At 45.6% G+C, this 21,385-nt stretch overlaps 1 long non-coding RNA gene across 1 annotated transcript; it reads right to left on the bottom strand.

Moving 5' to 3' along the window:
* Positions 1–1,297: 1,297 nt before the first annotated feature.
* Positions 1,298–13,036, bottom strand: LOC143963875 (uncharacterized). The gene is made up of 3 exons (XR_013271051.1): positions 12,941–13,036; positions 9,934–10,074; positions 1,298–1,429 (listed from the first exon to the last, which is right to left on the bottom strand). It is a non-coding gene; the product is annotated as an uncharacterized LOC143963875 (long non-coding RNA).
* Positions 13,037–21,385: the final 8,349 nt, after the last annotated feature.

Here is a 21,385-nt window from a genome sequence, read left to right as displayed (position 1 = left end):
ATGGGTGGATGAAGTCACAACCAGAGGAAGCATTGTACTCATTCAGAAAATACAACAGGTTTCTGTTAGTATGAGTAACAATGTATTGAGTTCTAAATATGTATCTGCTTTGGCCAATCACTGACGCTGTTTATTCCAGTGATGTGAGCTGAGGGGGAGAGGACATTTGGGTTGACAGCCCAGAAGGGTTCTTCCAACCCAAACTGATGCTTGAAGAGGATGTCAGGGTGGCAGTCCTCGTATTTCCTCCCAGGCTTTGCCTGGAGACAACGATACTGTAGAGAAGGTCTTTGTCTGAGGCCCAAGCCAAGTCCCATGGAATCTAAGATGTCCTGTGTTCGGGCCTGGGGAATAAAGCAGATTGCTGCCCATTTGGAGCATCTTCAGGGGAGTCTGAACAATGTAAATGAGAGCTTCAGCAAAGCTGCTGCATAATGGACATTGCATGGAGACCTCATGACTCAGATCTTACCTACGACTACTCTCATAGGGTCAGAGGACCAACTCCTATTGGGAGACTGCCGTTGATTAAACTTGGACCATGGACAGAGGTACTTAAAGAATCTATTGTCTTTGGGAAGCTGCCACTGAAGAATCTAGGGCCAACGCTTGTTGTTCTTGAAGGATCTATTTGTAACTGAAACATTAGGTTTAACATTAATTTTTATATTACTGGGAATCCCCTACATAAGAAATTAGAGCGAGCATCAATTTTTATGGTTGATATAAGAAGGCCTGTGCAATTTTGCCATTTTGAGTTATTCTATATCCCTAAACCTCTTTCCACAAATACATTGGTCCATGGAGCACATAAACTACAAAAAAAAATAGATACTGAAGCCTAATTATCACTACTGGTGTGTCAGTGTGTTGACCAGGTCCAGCGACATGAAAGTATCACAATATGTAGGGTTGGAGAGCCCATTATAAACCTGCAGCCCCTGCAGATTGCTGGTTTATAAAGGTACTCTTTACATAATCACAAAACTTGAAAAATATAATACAATACAGCACAATATAATAACATCTAAACATTCAAGAAGTGCAACAACGTCACTCGTCATCCTACTTCATCGGTCAAGTTCACATACCTAAAGATTCAACTGAATTTTCTCACAATTTCTTGGTGTTTTGTAATACAGTGTTTTTAGGTACAGATACCCCCACAGTCCCCCCCACCACCACCACCACCACCACCACCACCACAGTCCCCCCCACCACCACCACCACAGTCCCCACCGCCGCCACCACCACCACCACAGTCGCCACCGCCACCACCACTGCCACCACCACCACAGTCGCCACCACCCCCCCAGTTACTGCCCCCAAAGTCTACCCCACCAGCACCGGCCCAACTGAAGTTGGTATCATTAGAGCGGCGGTGGTAGCGTTGGTTGTGATCGCGAGACATTTCCTGTATGCGCAAACTCTGCAAAAAAAAAAAGAAGAAATACACAGCTATGATAAAGGCAAATCCCCTCTTATCCACTTTGCAGCCGGCCCAGTTCTGACATTTCTCTCATAAATGTAAAAATCTATATTTGGGGTACTTTCACTAAAAAATTTACTTAGAACCCCCAAGCATTATATTTTTTCTAAGCCGCCCATGTGAGAGGCGAATAAAGAGCCATTGCACTTGTGAGAATGGTTGACACATTTGCCAGCAACGTTTTTATATATGGACCCTTCAATGTTGTTAACCTGCACAAACACATCACCACCAGACTCTACAATCTACTAAGCTAGGGTTACAGTGGAGGGGGTCGTAAGATTTATTCTATATAAGAATAATAAGTATTATAAAGGGTTGGATGTGAAAGTGAGTGGCTTATTGGAAAGTTTTCCGATACATCTGTATGGTGTGACTTTACAATTTGTATAATACAGGGGTCTCCAAACTTTCTAAACAAAAGGGCCAGTTTGCTGTCCTTCAGACTTTAGGAGGGCTGGACTGTGGCCAGTGGGAGCAGAAAAGGTCCCGACGCCAGTTTCAGTGAGAGTATATGCTCACCATTATTGGTTTAAGTGGGAGGAATTGTGCCCCATCATTGATGTCACTGGGCCCTATCGATGTCAACGGGTGGAATTGTGCCCCAACCTTGATGTCATTGGACCCCATTGTTGGTGTCATTGGGAGGAATTATGGAGGAATTATGCCCCATTGTTAGTGTCAGTGGGATGAATTGTGCCTCATCATTGGTGTCATTGGAAAGGAACTGTGTCACCTCATTGGTGTCAGTGGGGGAAGATTATGCTACTTTGTTCGTATCAATGGATAAAATAGTGCCCCAAGGGCCAGATACATGCAAGTAAAGGGCCGCATCTGGCCCCCGGGCCCCAGCTTGGAGACCACTGGTATAATATTTTCTCTGCTGATACCCTGATATGATACAGTCTGCTGCTCATTCAGATTATTCAATATGTAATTTCAAGATTTATTATTTGAAATCACACCAGACAACATTCAAAAAAGTCTGCCATCACAAGCCATTGATAAAAGTAATTCTCAGGTTTCCCATAAATTCTACCTTCATTTCATAGTCACGTGACAACACAGGATTTTCTTATCAGGTTTTATGATATGTGGGTGAGATGTGGATGCATTTCCAGGGCAGACAGAGACATGATGCATGGGTTGGCGAGGAACATACTGTCGTTCCCCCGTCTGCTAATGTGGAGTTCAACCCTACAGCTACTTGCTCTGACTCAGAAGCTCCTGCTAAGATCCAATGCCAATAGGAGTTAGGCAGGAGATGTCTAAGCCAGGCTGACTACAGAGTTACAGACACACCACACGTTGGAATCTTGTAGCTCTGAGTCGTACTGAAGGGCATAAACCGACCACACCAGAACAGATCTGCTTCCATGATTGGTGTGGTCAGAATTCTGGAGGAACACAAAGAGACTGGCAGGATCTGCAGATATTTGCTCATAACTATCAGGCCGCGTACACACGGGCGGACTGTTCGCTCAAACACAGTTTCAGCGGACAGTTTTTCGGAATTTCCGAAAGACTTTGTCCGTCAAACTGTCCGCTGAAACTGTCCGCTGAAAGCCCACACACGAGCGGACTGTCCGCCCAAACACTGTTCAGACAAGGTTGGGCGAACAGTCCGCCCGTGTGTACGCGGCCTCAGACTTGCATTAAAAATAAAGATAAATACCCAATAGTTACTATGGACAAATTAATGAGTTATTTTATCGAATTTCATTATTAAGGTTTACAAACACTTCAAATAAAAAGTTGGTCACAATCAGAAGATATCCCAGATTCAATTTGTTAGAGCAAAAATATTCCCCAGCAGCTATGTAGGGTGAGGAACCGTCTAATCCTAAATATCACAAGGTACAGATGTTGATGTTGAGAAATCTTCCTTACCTGGTTGATCAGACCTGAAACTAAGCATGACTGTGTGTAGGCAAGATCATTAAAACCAATCCATGTACGGCATATCTTTTGGTCAATTTAAATAATAAAGTTTGAATGTGTGTGCTGCATCTATTTTTTATTCCTTATTTAAAGCTGAACTCCAGTCAACTTACAAAATTCACATTTGGGTAATGTCCAAATGGACTAATAAGAAAAAGGAAGAACAAATAAGGATGAGTAAAGATTAATAAGGACAAGTAAAGACAAGAAAGAACAAGAAGAAATATGGACAACAAAGGACAAGTGAAGACAAGAAAAAACGAGTAAGGACAAATACGGACAAGTGGCCCATATTTTGTTTGATGACATGGTCACTCTAATAATATTCTTATTCCATTCTGTGACTCCATCTTGGAAATTTACGCTCAAATTCCATACATTTTGTGTATTCACGAAGTGACAGAAGAGGGAGTTTTGGCTGATTCACCCCAGTGTGGACATAGAACACAAATAAGAACCTAAAAGAAGAAAAGCTTTGGCTGAAGTTGGGGATTTAGCCTGAGCATACCTAATATCCAGAGGAAAATAATACCCTTAAGCTTAGTTCACACTGGATGCCAATGTGGCTCTCAGCAGGAGTCCTGTGCGTTGGACATGAAACGGACCAAAAGACGCACAGGGCTCCTGTGCAAATTCGCACCGGAGCCACATCTGAGATATGTGAACTGGCTCCATAGAGAGCCGGTCACATTCTCCTGCTATTGCGAATTGGATGCAGATCCCCAGAGGGTCTTGACCTGTTCTGGGAGCGATATGAGGCTCGGTGCAGGTCAAGACCTGAATGGGGAGGTCTGGCCCCAGTTGCGATCTCTCAGAGGTCAACAGCAAAAAAAAATCACTATCATTCTGAGTCTGTCTCAAATGGAGGACCACCCCCACCAGGAGTGGTAGCAGGTACTAAAAAGGTCACTTCTTCCTCTGTAAAGGAGTCTTCTGTGAAGACTCCAAAGAAAAAAACAAGAGATTGTGGCATCTCTGAAGCTGACCTGCAGTACCTGGAGGAGAGAAGGAAGGTTGGGAAGCGGAAGCAGGTGGTGAGAACGGAATGGGCTCCAGTGCCTGTCTTCAACTGTCATAGGTCCTCTGAATGGTATATTTCTTCATCTGGAGCTTCTTCGGAGCAAAGTTACGATTCTGAAATGGAGTTTGTGGCTTCCTCAAGAAAGAGAGAGGCTTCTGGTGATGAGCAGCAGAGAGGAGCTAAGAAGCAATCCACCCAATAACCCAAATGGCGGTCCCCCTCCGTTAAAAGTGGTGACAATAAATGTCACCAGCATTAAGTCAGTAAGAGCTCGTTCCATGGCCTTCTTTTTGTTCAGCCAATTAGACGCTGAAATTTTATTTTTGCAAGAGACTAGGCTCACCTCCTTCGCAGATATTCATATGGCCAAGAGAGAGTGGCGGTATGGTCCATCTTACTGGTCTCTTGCGGCCGAGCCTTACGGCGGTGTTGTTTAAAACCGGCATGGTAAATGTCCTGCGGGTTATTGAGGTGGAGATTGGGAGATGTATGGTCTTAGACGTCCTTGTGGGGGGGCAGGACCTGTGCCTAATTAATGTTTATGGGCCGCACACAAAGTGGGACAGGAAATGCCTTTTTACAAGGATCAGGCCATTTTTTTTTACATCCCAGCAAGTGGTCTTTGGAGGTGACTTTAATACAGTAACTAGGCCCAAGGACAGGAAGGACTTCAAGGACAGGCTGGGATATGATAGCTTTTTTTAAATAGTATGGTATGCTGGTCTTGTGGATGTGCACATTAAGCACCTCCCGGATGACACCAGGTTCACCTTTCATCGAGGTAGTAGTCAGAGTAGGATAGATAGTTTTTTTTTTTTTGAAGGAGGCATCTGCTTTCTCACCCCCAGTGGTGCAGGCAGTAGAGTTCTCCGATCACTGTATGCTATCTGTGGTCCTGAATGCTTCAGATGCCCCTCAGATGGGCAAGGACATCTGGAGATTGAATTTGATTCTACTCAAGGAAGAACATGTTAGACCAGGGGTGCCCAACCAGTGGCCCACGGAGCCCTCTGATGTGGCCCACAACCTCCTTCTGTGAAGCCGGCAGCTGTGGAGCAGAAATGTATAAGCTGATGCTTCCTGTATAGCGCCGTCTCTTGCCACAGGTGGAGTGATACCAAATACACTCTGCCAGGGGCAGCAACAGCCAGCGATACCTATATGGAAAGACTGTTATTAAAGGCCAGTTTATTACTAAAGTTGCAGTGTATATATGGGCATATCTGCACAGTGGTTACTGGGCTGCTTTCAAACGCAGGTGCAGTGCACCTTCAGGTTACCTACACTGAGGCATAGACTTCTGTTATTACCTGCAATTTTGGTGAGTTTTCAGAAAGTGCACCACACCTGCAGGATATACTAGAAGTACATGGCAAAGTGTAGCCAACCCACAGGAAATACACAGGTGCACTGCGCTGCTTTAGTGTGAAAGGCCCCTTTCACACAATCGGTCCAACACAATCAAACCCTCCATTCACCTCTATGAAATGGCAGATGTAAACAGATTTGTTTCCTTTTATACCTGACCCGCTCCAATCTGATTTGCAAAAAACAAAAAAAACAAAAAACAGAAGGAGATCATTCCCCTTCAGCTAGGGTGGATCGGAGGGCCCATAGAGTAGAGTGGGCTGTGGCCGTGTCCACTCTGCATGGACCTGTAATCTGCCTGCTCTGTTCATTGTGGCCCACGACCAGTTACCAAGTTGCTTAAGTGGCCCTCACTTTTCAAAAGGTTGAGCACCCCTGTGTTAGACAATCCTTTGAGAATTTCTTTTTGGCTCAGATGACCATCCTGGACTTTTGTAGCAGCAAGGCTGAGTGGTGGGAGCTGACCAAAAAGAGGATCGCTGGATTCTTCAGAGGCCTAGCCAATAGAAAACAGTTTAATAAATACATGACCTACCAACGTTTACGGAGGAAGCTGGATATTCTTGTCTCGAGAGGAGGAGATCCTGGGGCAATCTCCGAAGTGAAACTCCTCCTCAGGAAGTGTCAATATGACCGGCATGCCTCTTTGGTTCTAGAGAGGGACTATGGAAATACCACTTGCCTGACCTTTACCAGAACTGCAAACAAGGTGTAGCTGTTAAAAATGGTTGTTGGCCTTAAGGACAGTACAGGTTCCTTGACAAAGTCCAGGTCAGGGATCCTGGAGGTTGTGAGGTCCTTTTATGCTAACCTTCTTGGGAGGAAAGAGCTTGACCGTGACAAGATGGACAGCTTTTTGGACTCCAGGTCTAAATGGTGGAGATGTTCCATTGATGAATTTGACAAAGGATATCCCAGTTGATGAGGGCAATTGAACAGCTTGCCTTCAAAAAGTCACCTGGACCGGATGGCTTGACGGCTGAGTTTTACAAAGCCTTTAAGTCTATTCTGGCCCCCACAGTTGCCTTGCTGAGGGGGTGCTTTCCCCTTCCATGAGGCACTCGGCTGTGGTTCTTCTTTCAAAGGGTAAAGATCCTTCGATGATTGAGAATTGGCGCCCCATCAGCCTTCTTAATGTCAATAGAAAGATACTGGCAAAGATTCTTTTCTGGCGCCTATCGTCAGTAGCAGAGTCTTTGCTTTCTCGCCATCAGCACTGTTCGGTCCAGGGTAGAAGCACCTTCACAGCAGTTTTAGCTGTCCGGGAGGCCTTGGAGCAATGCAGGGCTGCAGGCTGGGGAAAGTATTTGCTGACATTGGATCAGGCAAAAGCTTTTGAACATGTTAACCATGAGTACCTGTGGTTGCTCCTTAGTAAGTACGGTCTGCCGGGTGGTTTTGTCGATTAGTTAAAAGTCTTGTATAAGGGGGCAGAAAGCTTTCCTCTTGTTAATGGTTGGGTTGGGCAGTTCTTTAGGTTGGCTCCGGGGTGTGCCAGGGTTGTCCCCTGCTCTATGTTTTTGCAATCAACCCCTTCATCAGGAGGCTAGAGAGTGGCATGTTGTATGGGGTGCCAGTGGGGCTCCCGGGTGAGCCGCCTTTGAGGGTTGTTGCCTATGCGGACGATGTGTCGGTGATTGTCACTGGGTCAGATTAAGCAGAGGAGGTGGTTTCTCTGACATCACGGTATTCTGAAGCATCAGGCTCCAAGATCAATCAGAAAAAGAGTGAAGTTTTCTGGATGGGAAAGGAAGGTGAGGGGTTTGATCTCCCGAACACCTTTCCAGTGCCCCAGGAAAGATTCTAGGCATTGAATTTGGACCCAGCGATTATGGCCTCAAACTGGGAAGGCAGACTGGAAATTGCCAATACTAAGGTGGCCAGCTGGAAGAGATGGAAGTTACCTCTCAGGGAAAGGGTTGATCTGATTAAGACTTACCCGATTCTGATCTTGTATGTCAGCTTTGTCTGCATCTTACCAGTGTCTCTCTATGCTAGGGTCAGTAATGTGTTCTTCCAGATGCTGTGGGGGAACAGACTGAACCCCATCAAGAGGAATGTCACCTATCTATCCAGGAGGGAGGGTGGCTTGGGTATGGTCATCCCACTTCTTTTCACTGCTATTTCTCAAATTTAACATTGGTAATATGCTTGCAGTGGAACCTCCTGGATGGGTAGGAATATTTAGATCTTGGTTTAGGCCTTTTCTACGACTTTGGGAAGAAGGTGGCCAAGTGGAGAATCTCAGGGGTATCGTGGTCAGCTACCAGCCTAAGTTGCTCCATGCCTGAAGTTACTGCGGCAGTGGCAATTGTCGGCTGAAGATCTCAGATCGGTTCAGAGGAAAGTCCTTATGAGTCGAGTCTTGAGCGAACTCTTTCATGACCCACTGGCCTTAAGGGATTGCCCAGGCCCAGTTTTGAGGGTGGGGTTAAGATTGATTCATTTGGACAGAGTACCCCCTAAATTTAGGGATCTGGCCTGGTTGTGCTTCCATGGGAGGCTCTATGTTCGGGGCAAGTTGAAATTCCGCAGTGGGGTGGATCGTAGCTGTCCTCGGGAGGAGTGTGCAGGTGAGGAGGAGACTATGGACCATTTTCTTTTCTTTTCGTTTCATTGCCCCTTTAACATAGAGGTGTACAAATAGGTGGGGCGGGCCCTCTGTGTTCCTTTCCTCTCCAGGCTGGGTTATGCTGAGTGGGCGTACAGAGCATTTAATACTGGTGTGTTTTTTTGTTTGGATAAATTTTTTCTAGTTAGCCTAGTAGTCTGTTATTTCACCTGGAACGCACGGTGTCAGGTCTGCACTCGGCGAAAAATCCTTCCTGTTGAGGTGGTAGTGTATGACATTCTGCATGAGGTGGAGAAGATTCGGGTGCTTGAGAGAGACAAGCGGAGTCAGGGGGCTTGGTTGAAAGCATGGAGGGGTTTCAACCCTCCCTGACTGCCAGGAGTCTCTTTCCCGGATGTGGCTGTCTGTCTCTTATCACCCTAGATTTTAAAACTTATGATTCATGTTTGATAAATGGCTGCGTACATAGGTGATGGGTTGTGCCTCTTAGGTCCCCCTCTGCTGCTTTATGTAAATAGTTTTCTAAAAATATTTTGGTAATAGGCTATGTATATATTGTATATATTCTGAACATGGATGTGTATTCCTTTGTTTTCTGTTGAAGTTTTATACTATGGTTTTGTTTTTTACTTTTATATAAAATTGGTCGCTTGATTCTTTTTTATAAAAGATCAATAGTGACCCATCATTGGTGTCAGTGGGAGGGATAGTGCCCCATAGTCGGTGTCAAAATCACCTGGCTTTTAGGAAAAAACTCAAGACCTTCCTCTTTTAGCAGATGATCAAAGCTCGCCACAGCGCCTAGAGGCGATTCAGTTCGCATTGTGCGCTATATAAGTATTTAATTCATTCATTCATTCAATTGGAGAAATCGTGCCCTGTCGTTGGTGTCAGTTGGAGGAAGAGAGTCCCATCATTGGTGTCACTGGGAGGAATAGTGCACCAATAATGGTGTCAATTGGAGGGATAGTGCCCCATTATTGGTGTCAACTGGAGGAATCCTGCCCCATCATTGGTGTCAGTGGAAGGATTATTGCCCCACCATTGGTGTCAGTGGAAGGAATAGTTCCCCATCATTGGTGTCAGTCGGAGGAAGAGCACCCTAACATTGGTGTCAGAGGGCGGAACAGTGCCCCATCAATGGTATCAGTAGGAGGAATAGTGCTCCATTGTTGGTGCCAGTGGGAGAAAGTATTTCCAATTGTTGGTGTCATTGAAAGGAATAATGCCCTACCCCTGAATAGGAGTAGAAGGAATTAGGCCCCATGTTGGTGTCAATTGGAGAAACAGTGCCCGCTTGTTGCTGTCAATGGTGCCTTAAGGCCCCAAGGAAGATCTGTATAGAGCTGCAGTTTGGAGATCAGTGCCCTAGCACCTCAATAGTAAGGGTACTGACATTGGACAGGACTATGGCATTTGGGAGGGGCTGCTAAAGCCTCATACGTCTCGTATAATTCTTTCTACTAGGATTGGATGGACTCTCTGCTCTCTCCATTCTGACCTTCTAGGAGTCCTGGGACCGGCCCGACCCTTTCCACTCACCACATAGAGGAAGGCTGCCAGGATTACGGCTTTCAGAGCGGCTTCCATGTTCATCGGGAAGAGGAAGATGACCCGAGAAGACCTCCCTTCCCTCTCTTTGGTGATGTAAGCCACTGGCTCGGAGCCATAAATGCCGAGTATCTGAAGGGTAGAAGCAGATTACAATAAAGAGGAACTGCAGGCAGATAGAAAAGACACACATGAATGTCACTGAATTTTGAGTAACTTTAATAAAATATATTTCTTATGAAGCCAATGAATATTTTGTATGGAGGCAGCCAGTTGAAACTTGCAGCTTATCTATATATAACACAGGATTCCCACAGTACAATGGGTTATTTAACCACTTAAAGACCAAGCCTCTTTTTCAGACTCTGTGTTTACAAGTTAAAAACAGTTTGTTTGTTTTTTTGCTAGAAAATTACTTAGAAAAAAAAAATGTATAATGGTTGGGGGTTCTAACACCCTAGAGAATAAAATGGCAGTCGTTGCAATACTTTCTGTCACACCGTATTTACGCAGGGGTCTTACAAGCGCACTTTTTTTTTTTAACCACTTTCAGACCGGACCAATTCGCTGGTCAAAGACCAGACCACTTTTTGCGATTCGGCACTGCGTCGATTTAACTGACAATTGCGCGGCCGTGCGACGTGGCTCCCAAACAAAATTGACGTCCTTTTTTTCCTACAAATAGAGCTTTCTTTTGGTGGTATTTGATCACCCCTGCGGTTTTAATTTTTTGCGCTATAAACAAAAATAGAGCGACAATTTTGAAAAAAAAACGCATTATTTTTTACTTTTTGTTATAATAAATATCCCCCAAAAATATATAAAAAAAAACATTTTTTTCCCTCAGTTTAGGCCGATACGTATTCTTCTACATATTTTTGGTAAAAAAAATCGCAATAAGCGATTATTGATTGGTTTGCGCAAAAGTTATAGCGTTTACAAAATAGCGATATTTTTATAGCATTTTTATTAATCATTTTTTATTATTTTTTTTTACTAGTAATGGCGGCGATCAGCGATTTTTATTGTAACTGCAACATTGTGGGGGACCCATCAGACATTTTTGACACATTTTTGGGACCATTGTCATTTATACAGTAATCACTGCTATATAAATGCATTGATTCCTGTGTAAATCACACTGGCAGTGAAGGGGTTAACCAGTGGGTGGCAGTGTAGAGGTTAAGTGTTCCTAGGGGTGTGTTACTAACTGTGGGGGGCTGGGCTTTCATTTAGTGAACACTGATCTCTGCTCCAATTACATGGAGCAGAGATCAGCGTCACTAGTTGCTAGGCAGAATGGAGAAATGCTGTTTACAACGGCATTTCTTCATTTGGCCGCTCCGTGAGACGATCGTGGGAATGCCCGCGGCGATCGAGTCCGCGGGTCCCGCGACCGGACTCACGGGGGTCCCGACCAGCGTGGTACCCCCGATTGTAGGGCGGAAAATTTAAAGGGACGTACATGTACGCCCATTTGCCTGCCCATGCCATTCTGTCGACGTACATCGGCGTGCGCTGGTCGGCAAGTGGTTAAATACACTTTCATTAAAAAAAATAAGACAAAGTTAGCCCAATTTTTTTTTTTTTTTATATCGTGAATGATATTGTAAGTAAATTGATACCTAACATGTCACGGCCACTTATGGAATGGCGGCAAACTTTTATCCTTAAAAATCTCCATAGGCCGCATTTAAAAATTTCTGCATGTTTTGCGTTACAGAGGAGGCCTAGAATTATTGCTCTCACTCTACCGATCATGTGTGGTTTGAATACCGTTTTCATATGCGGGCGCTACTCGTGTATGCGTTTGCTTCTGCATGCGAGCTTGGCGGGACAGGGCGCGCTTATAAAACTTTTTTTTCTTATTTATTTTACTTTTTATTTTTAAACTGTTTTTTAAAAAAAATAAAAAATTGTGTCGCTTTTTTTGTCGCTTTTATTCCTATTACAAGGAAAGTAAACCTTGTAATAGAAATAAAGCATGACAGGTCCTCTTAAATATGAGATCTGGAGGCCAAAAAGACCTCACATCTCATATTTACACTAAAATGCAATAAAAAAAATTTTTTTTCATTTAAAAAAAAAATGAAATAAAAAAAAAAGTGCCTTTAAGAAGTATGGTTGGAAGTGATGTTTTGACGTCGCTTCCACCCTGCTATGGTATGGAGACGGGTGGGGGACCATCTTCCAAGCACTCGTCCCCATACCCAGCAAGGAGACAGATGCGATCACCTCCGCCGCTGCCAACGGCTCCGGTAAGCGGCAGAGAGCACCTGATCGCAGCGGGAGGAGGGGGGCCCTCTCCCGCCACCGATAAAAGTGATCTCGCAGCGACTCCACCGCAGAGACCACTTTTATCTTGTAGCCAACCGAACATGAGGATACCGAGGTTATGGCAGCTAGCAACGATATCTGTCCCCAAAGTAGGGATGTACATCGGCGTGCGGCAGTCGGCAAGTGGTTAAAGGACCAGCACAGCAGTAGTTGTCTCCTTTCAGACTGTCTGACAGTGAAACCATAGGTAGAGTCATACGGAGTGAGGAGGTGGGGTTGCTGCTCTGACTTTTTTTTTTTTAAGCTTTAGCTTATGAGCTCTGTAAACAACAAGTTTTTTTACTCAAGAGAAAGTAAGGCGGAGCGGAAAAACATGAATACAATATATTTGTATGTGATATTTCATCATTACATTTAAAGCCAGCAGGTGGCACTGTACTCTCCTTCTCACATATTTACTTGTCTGTTCTTAGCTGCTGTGTTGTAAAAGCCTGTTGTCTACAAAGCTTAACAGTTCAAGATCAAAAATAAAGACAGGAGTGGGTAAGTCAGGGCAGTGCCCTTCTGGGCATGGCTCAGTCCAAGATTTTCAATAAGAGATTGCCCGTCCAAGAGGTACAGGGGAGGAGCCGGTGCTCTCACACACTGCCGTGTGTATACATTTTAGCTTGAGTTTCTGCTTCTAGTTCCCTTCTGTTGCCCAACCCAGCAAAAACCTCACCTCAATAGTACTGTGATAGTTGGAGTCCAGAGATATAGGCAGCTTGGCGCTGAACACCGGCTCTCCGTTCCCCCTCTCAATGTAAACATCTATAGTGCTGGAGAAGGTGATGATCCTGACATTCCCGATGTTGTGAGCAGACTGATCCATAACTTTCAGCTGGGGGGAGACAATATAACATAACAATATAACAATGATATACCAATATAACAAACAATTTAACATACAAATATAGTAATGACTTAAATATATAAAACATAATATAGTAATGACATACAGTGCCTTGAAAAAGTATTCACACCCCTTGAAATGTTCCACATTTTGTCATATTACAACCAAAAACATAAATGTATTTTATTGGGATTTTATGTGATAGACCAACACAAAGTGGCACATAATTGTGAAGAGGAAGGAAAATCATTTTCCAAATTTTTTACAAATAAATATGTGAAAAGTGTGGGGTACATTTGTATTCAGCCCCCTTTATTATGATACCCCTAAGTAAAATCTAGTGGAACCAATTGGTAAATGGAGTCCACCTGTGTATAATTTAATCTCAGTATAAATACAGCTGTTTTGTGAAGCCCTCAGAGGTTTGCTAGAGAACCTTTAGTGTACAAACGGCATCATGAAGGCCAAGGAACACACCAGACAGGTCAAAGATACATGTGACATCTCACCATCATAATCCGAAAATGGAAAGAGTATGGCACAACTGCAAACCTACCAAGACATGGCCGTCCACCTAAACTGACCAGCCGGGCAAGGAGAGCATTAATCAGAGAAGCAGCCAAGAGGCCCATGGTAACTCTGGAGGAGCTGCAGAGATCCACAGCTCAGGTGGTAGAATCTGTCCACAGGACAACTATTATGCCCTGTACACACGGTCGGAAATTCCAACGGAAAAGGTCAGATTGGATTATGTTTTCGGAAAATCCGATTGTGTGTGGGCTCTATTGGACTTTTTCCATCTGAAATTCTGATGGAAAAAGTTTGAGGGCGGGATCTCAAATTTTCCGACAACAAAATCTGATCGGACCTTTTCTTATCGTTTGTAGAGAATTCAGACGGACAAAGTGCCACGCATGCTCAGATCAAATTACGAGACCAAAGCTATTGGCTACTGGCCTCTACGTAGTCCCATCATATGTAACGAACGTCAACACGTTCCGAACTATCACATTTGTCCGATCGTGTGTATGCAACAAAAGTTTCGGACAAAATCCATCTGAGAAAATGTTGTGGTCAGAATGTCCGTGTGTACAAGGCATTAGTTGTGTTCTCCACAAATCTGGTCTTTATGGAAGAGTAGCAAGAAGACAGACATTGTTGAAAGAAAGCCTGAAGAAGTCCTGATTGTAGTTTGTGAGAAGCCATGTGGGGGGACACAGCAAACATGTGGAAGAAGGTGCTCTGGTCAGATGAGACTAAAAATGTACTTTTTGGCCTAAAAGCAAAAAACTCTATAGGCCCGTACACACGATCTGACTTTTTGACAACAGACATGCAAATGAACTATTTTGAGGCAACATCCAACTGTGTGTGCGCTCCATCGGACAAACTTTTTCAGTTTTCATCAGACTTTTGTTGGCTGTGCGAACGGACAAACTTTTTGACAACATAAGTCCGATGGAGCAAAGTCTGATCGTGTGTACACAAAACCATCGGACTTTTGTACAAAGTATAAACACGCATGCTCAGAACCAATGAAAAAGATCAGACAACGATACAGAAGTTGACCAAAGGTGGCGCTAGAGTAATTGAACGTCCTCTTTTGAAGTGTCGTCAGTACGTTGAAATGTCACTACATTCGTGTTTGTTGCCTAAAAAGTCAGATTGTGTGTATGCAATACAAACTTACAGCCAATGCCCTTTGTACAAAAATCCAAGGGAAAGTTTGTACAAAGTCTGATCGTGTGTATGGGGCTTATGTGCGGTAGAAAACTAAAGCCTCATACACACGATAGGACTTTGTACAAACTTTCCCTTGGATTTTTGTACAAAGGGCGTCGGCCTTGAACTTGTATTGCATACACACAGCAGGACTTTTTCAGCCAACTTTCACCAAATCATGTGGTTTTTCTGCTCTTTACCGCCACCTTTGGTCAACTTCTGTATTGTTGTCTGATCTTTTGCATTGGTACTGAGCATGCCTGTTTGTACTTTGTACAAAAGTCCTATGGTTTTCTGTACACACGATCAGACTTTGCTCCATTGAACTTTTGTTGCCAGAAAGTTTGTCTGTTCGCACAGCCAACAAAAGTCAGATGAAAACCAAAAATGTTTGTCCGATGGAGCATACACACGGTCAGATGTTGCATCCCGACCGCCGGTCACAAGCATAAGCAGTGCAGCGGACACGTGCACACGCCTGTCATCTCGCTTAAAAAAGCTGATGCACAGCTATGACGGCTCGTGGGATCGTGCCGACCTGCCGCAGTGCTTTTTTTTTTTTTTTTTTACCACTATTATACCTTTATATTGGCTCTTGGAATTTACAAATGCAGCAATTTAGAAATCGGATGAAAGATTTATCGATGGGAAACGCTTTTTGAAAGATTAAAAAAAGTGCATTTAATATACATCTATATGGATCAGAACAAAATGAGGGACAAATGAGGAGGAATGAGGGACAGAGGGACATTACTCCAAATCAGGGACAGTTGGGTGCTATGCTGTTTGCAGTCTCTGACTATCTCCTGAGATATCTCTGCAGTCTTTAATTATTTCCTGTAGCATGCCTGCCATCCCTGATCAACTCCTGCCGCATGTCCTCTGTATATCATCATCACCCGTAGTAGGTCTCTGGTCGCTGATCATCTACCCTAATATTTTTGCAGTCTCTGACTATTTCCTTTGGTGCATCAGCAGTCTTTGACCATCTTCTGCAGCACGTTCTCAGTATCTCACTATCTGTTCTATGTCTATAGTGTCTCACCGTCTCCTATAACAGTGGTTCTCAACCCTGTCCTCAAGTACCACCAACAGGCCATGTTTGTAGGTTTTCCTTTATCTTGCACAGGTGCTTTAGATCAGAGTCAATGGCTTGGTATTTTGGAAATCCATTTTATCTAAGAGAAATTCCCAAAACATGGCCTGTTGGGGGCAGGGTTGAGAACCAATGTCCTACAGCAGGTCTGTAGCCTCTGGCCATTTCTTTTAGCATGCCCACAGTCTGACCATCTCCTGTAATAAGTCTACAGTCTCTGACTGTCTCCTGTAATACGTCTACAGTCTCTGACTAACTCTTATAATATATCTGTAGTCTCTCACCATTTCTTATAGCATGTCTGCAATCTCTGACCATCTCCTTCAGCAAGCTTGCAATCTCCGACCATCTCTTTTAGCATGCCCGCTGTCTAGCCATCTACTGTAGTATGTCTGCTGTCTCCGACCATCTTCTTTTGTAGGTTTGCAGTCTCTTGTAGGCAGGTGCATTCTGCTTTCTCCACTGTAAGTGAGGTTTGACCGGAGCAGTACTGCAAAGAGGAGAGGAAGTCAGGAGAAACTTGGTCAGCTGCGGCCGGAGGAATTTTTTTTTGTTGGGGGGGGGGGGTGGCAAACAGTATGCCCAACCCCCCCTCATTAGTTGGTAGCAAGTACCACATCACCGGTGGCAGCCTCCAGTTCTCTTGTTCCCCGCAGGTCATCATGGCGATGTCGGCGGCGGCTTCCGCTTCCTCCCTCCTCCTCGGCGGCCAATCAGGAGTCTTCTCTTTTTGGCCAATCAGAAAATAGGTCTCGAATGAATCAATCCATTGCATATAGGGGGTGGCCTGGAGAGAGGGAGCGGCGCCCAGGCACCCCTAATGGACTAGCTGCCCCTGAACTTGGTTTCTCTATGGTTTCTTCGGCCCCCTGGAGTAGCGTTCTGGCAAGCTACTCTACATTCAGGTGATCCTGGTGACCATCTTGGGTCAAGCAGAGCCTTTTTAAGTGCCTGCCCTCAGTTCTTGGTGGGCATTTCAGAAGTGGCTAGTGTAGGGAGATGTACCCTGTCAAGGACAGCACTAGCGGTAGGGAGAGGTTCCCGAGTAGTAGAGAAAGCATAGGGCCTACGTCTACACTTCTCCAAGCTCCTGATTGAGTCAGACCGGCCACGTCACAACTCCACCTCTCTCACCAGGCGTTGTCTTCAGCTCGGGTCTTCTACTGCTACTCTCCACTGTATTCACTATAGGTTTGCCGGACGGACGTGCTCACCAGGTTGTTGTGGCTGTTTTGCAAGTTCATCAATATCCTAGTTTTTGCATCTGGGCCTCAGTGTCATTACTAGGGCAGCACTACTCTATACGTAACTTGACCATCTATTTGTCTGCTGTCTCTGACCATCTCCTGTAACATGTTTGCTGCCTCTGACCATCTCCTGTAACATGTTTTCCATCTCTGACCATCTCCTGTAACATATTTGTAGTCTCTTACCATCTCCTGTAGCATATCCAAAGTTTCTGGCAGCCTTCTAAAGTAAAGTCTGCAGTCTCTGGGGTGTGGCCAGGCAGCGGATGTAGCCGGACGCACACTCAGACAGCTCCGCCGAATCTCCGTGATATTATCCTGGGAGCCTGCTCTATTCAGCCCGGAGACCCACCGAACGGTACCTATCTACCTCGCTAATCCTGACTGAGCCGTCCAATGCCATCCGGGAGTCAGACAGCCGCCATGAAGCGGCTAAATCCATCCCGCAAGACGGACCGCATGGGCCAAAATGCCGCAGCCTTGCAGCGCTCCGTGAAGGACATCCATAGGGAGGTGGCCGCAAAGCTGTTCTCCAAACCGCTCTCCACGGACCCGGCAGCCTTCCCCAGCAGGACGGAGGAGCTCAATGGAGGCACATTGGATGCGGATGATACCATGCTGCTGGAGGATTCGCATAACGCCACACTACCCTGGGACACAGTGAGTACTCCAAAAAATGCCTCGGTTGGGCCCTTATCCCAGAACAGCCCTGACAAAGAGGGGAAACCTATGTTAAGGGACATTTTCACGGCAGTAAACTCCTGTAATGTTTCTATAACAGCCCTCACCACTGAGATCAAGGGGGTTAGGGCTGAGATTACTTTTCTTCACCACGATGCGCAGAAGCTCAGGGAGAGGACGTCTGCACTAGAGGGGAGAGTGAGCTCCCTGGAGGATGACATGGCGCCCATGCAGAATGACCTTACATACAACAACCATCTGCTCTTGCAACATGCCGCCTGTTTAGATGACATGGAGAATAGAATGAGAAGAAATAATATAAGGGCCATAGGCATCCCGGAACGCATGGAGGGTAAAAACCCGGTGGAGTTTATTGAAAGATGGCTGATCAATGCCTTTGGCAGGGAGGTGTTCTCCCCCATGTTTTCGGTGGAACGTGCGCACCGAGTCCCAGCCAGACCACCGCCACAGGGAGCCCTGCCTAGACCATTTCTTTTCAAACTCCTTAATTATAAAGACAGAGATGTGATTCTCCTCAATGCCAGGATAAAGCCCACCGCCCTGAAAATGTAAAATACCAAGATCTCTCTCTTCCCTGATTTCTCCGCTGATCTCTAAAAGAAACTTGTTATATTTACAGATGTCAAGCGTCGGCTTCGAGAGCTCGATCTTAAGTATGCTATGTTATACCCCTCTCGATTACGGATTGAAGCTCTGGGCTCTGTGCAGTTCTTTGATACTCCATCTTTAGCAGTGCAATGGTTGGACCGCGAGGAACAGACTATTCGTGCTGCCCACGCCAGGTGCGGCGCACCCCCATGAGGAACTTATCTTGCATGCCGTCATATGGGTCCCACTGCACTTTCTCTCTCCACTTACATCATGCCAAGGCGGAGGTAACTTGCTATCTGTCTAACTGTGTTTTTGTGTCTGGAAATACATATAGCTACAGTACAGTTCTTGCTGTTGAGAAGTTTGGGACACTTTGGTGCACTTCCTCTGTTGCCCCCAGGATGGACTGGACAAGATCCCCATCCAGACTCCGGACAGTTATTACGGCCCTGTTGGCCTACTGTTTTTGGTTAATTTTTTTTATTTTTGTCATTTTTGATTTCCTCATCTTTTTCTCCTACCGCAATGCTTGCCTTGACTCCCTCAACACTTGCCTTGACAATGGGGATACCCCCCTCTCACTATGATATTGCTCCATGTCTATTTTTAGGGTTGCTGCTACTGGACTTATTGCACCCTCCTAGGGGCAATTTTCTAACCTGGCCATATCCCACCCTAGGGGGTGGCCTGCACACTATAGGGTCATATGTATATGCTTTGCTTGTAACGATACTCTTTGCTGATTATGTGCTCTTACCCCAATGTCTATAGCAACAAGAGTGTTGTCCTGGAATGTCCGAGGCCTGAATAACCCAATCAAGCGCTTGGCGGTGCTTCAGATGGTCAGGCGCTTGAATGGTGATGTGGTGTGCCTACAGGAGACTCACCTCCCCCGACCATCACTCCAGGGTTGGCGAGGAGACAGTTTAGCCATCAATATCATGCTACCTGCTCGGTGTACTCAAGGGGGGTGAGTATCCTGGTTAAAAGTGGCACACAATTCTCCCCGCTGGATACCAAAATCGACCCAGAGGGCCGCTATATTTTTTTATTATGCTCCCTTTTTGGGACTAAATGTATTATTGTGGGGTTGTACATTCCTCTTCCATTCTCGGCCATCCTCCTTAACTTACTGGCGGACTATATGTCCCACTTCCCGGGTGTACCCTTATTGGTGGTAGGGGATTTTAACAATTACCTTGACGTAGCGCAGGACAAATTGGGTGTCGGGGGAGGGGTTGGGCCCTAGATCAAATAACGGGCTATTCCATTTGCACGCCTTCTCCAGGAGATGGGCCTCACGGATGTGTGGAGGATGCATAACCCCGAGGCTAGGGTGTTTTCCTGTCAATCAGCCTCTGTGGGGGTCTATCTCGCATTGATATGGGATTGGGGAATGAAAGTATGTTACCTTTGATTGTCTCCTCGGAATATCATGCCAGACGCATCTCTGACCATTCTCCGCTCTCTGTGGACATTGGCCTGGGAGCGGTTAGGAAGGGGGGCTCCTGGAAGCTGAATCCATTCTGGCTGTCCCTCTTACCACACCCAGACCCGATACAGTCTCTCCTGGCCTCTTTTTTTCAACAGAATATAGGTTCCACAGATTTACCTATTGTCTGGGAGGCAGCCAAGGCATACCTCCACGGACAATTTATAAAGGAAATTTCTTACATTAAGTCCAAAACTAAGGAATGGGAAAATTCAGTATTGGCAGAGGCACAGAGAGCAGAAGCACTTTATGTAGCTGACCCCAATGGCACCACCAAGAGAGGGTGGTTATCTTCCCAGTCTCTACTTAAAGCGGGGTTCCACCCTAAAGTGGAACCTCCGCTGATCGGATCCCTCCCCCGCTCCGGTGTCACAATTGGCACCTTTCAAGGGGGAGGGGGGTGGAGATACCTGTCAAAGACAGGTATTTACACCCACTTCCGGGCATAGACTCCCGTGGGAGTCTACGCCATTTCCTGTCCTGCCGCGCTGTCTGCTGGGACACACACGGGTCCCAGTGACAGCGCGGAGAATTCCTATTGCGCTGCGCTACTCGCGCATGCGCAGCAGGGAACCGGGAAGTGAAGCCGATTCGCTTCACTTCCTGATTCCCTCACCTAGAATGGTGGCGGCAGCAGCCGAGGGCCGAGCGATCGATCGGCCTCGGCTGCCGGCATCGCTGGAACCCAGGACAGGTGAGTGTCCATTTATTAAAAGTCAGCAGCTGTAGTATTTATAGCTGCTGGCTTTTAATATTTTTTTTTTTTTGGTGGAATCCCTCTTTAAAGACCTAACCCTACAACTAGCAGAAAATAAAAGGTTCTTTCTAAAACAAGCTCATTACGAGGAAGGCGAGAATACGGGTCATATGTTAGCTCTGGTGGCCAAGTCACAACAGCCAGCATCTCACATAGTTGCGGTTAGGGACAAGCAAGGGAATCTTTGCTGCTCTACACAGGCCATTATGAACACGTTCAAACTGTTTTTTCAGGAGGTTTATACATCCAAAGTGCACCCCTCTAAGGAGGATATTTGTCGTTTTTTAGACAGATATCCCATACCCTGTTTATCTGGAAAGGATACTACCTTGCTGAATGCTCCGCTGACGGAGGAGGAATTATTAGAGGCCCTAGCTCATGTACAAAATGGGAAGGCTCCAGGAGCCGATGGCTTGCCTTCAGAGGTCTACAAACGTTATACCCCGCAGTTGATCCCTATCCTTCTTCAGGTTTATAATAGTGCTTTTGAAACTGGGTCTCTACTCGCCTCTATGAGTGAGGCTTTAGTGGTGGTCCTGTTGAAACCTGGGAAGGATGCTCTGTCTCCGGATGCCTACCGCCCTATCTCGATGCTTACGTTTGGCGTTAAGCTGTTGGCCAGAGTGCTGGCTAATGCCCCGTACACACGAGAGGGATTAAGTCTGAC

Source organism: Lithobates pipiens, unplaced genomic scaffold, assembly GCF_037356315.1.
Source record: "Lithobates pipiens isolate NorthernLeopardFrog02 unplaced genomic scaffold, aLitPip1_a1.2 Scaffold_8, whole genome shotgun sequence".
NCBI lineage: Eukaryota > Metazoa > Chordata > Amphibia > Anura > Ranidae > Lithobates > Lithobates pipiens.
The sequence above is the reverse complement of the archived record's forward strand: the minus strand, read 5'-3'. Positions and strand labels throughout refer to the sequence as shown.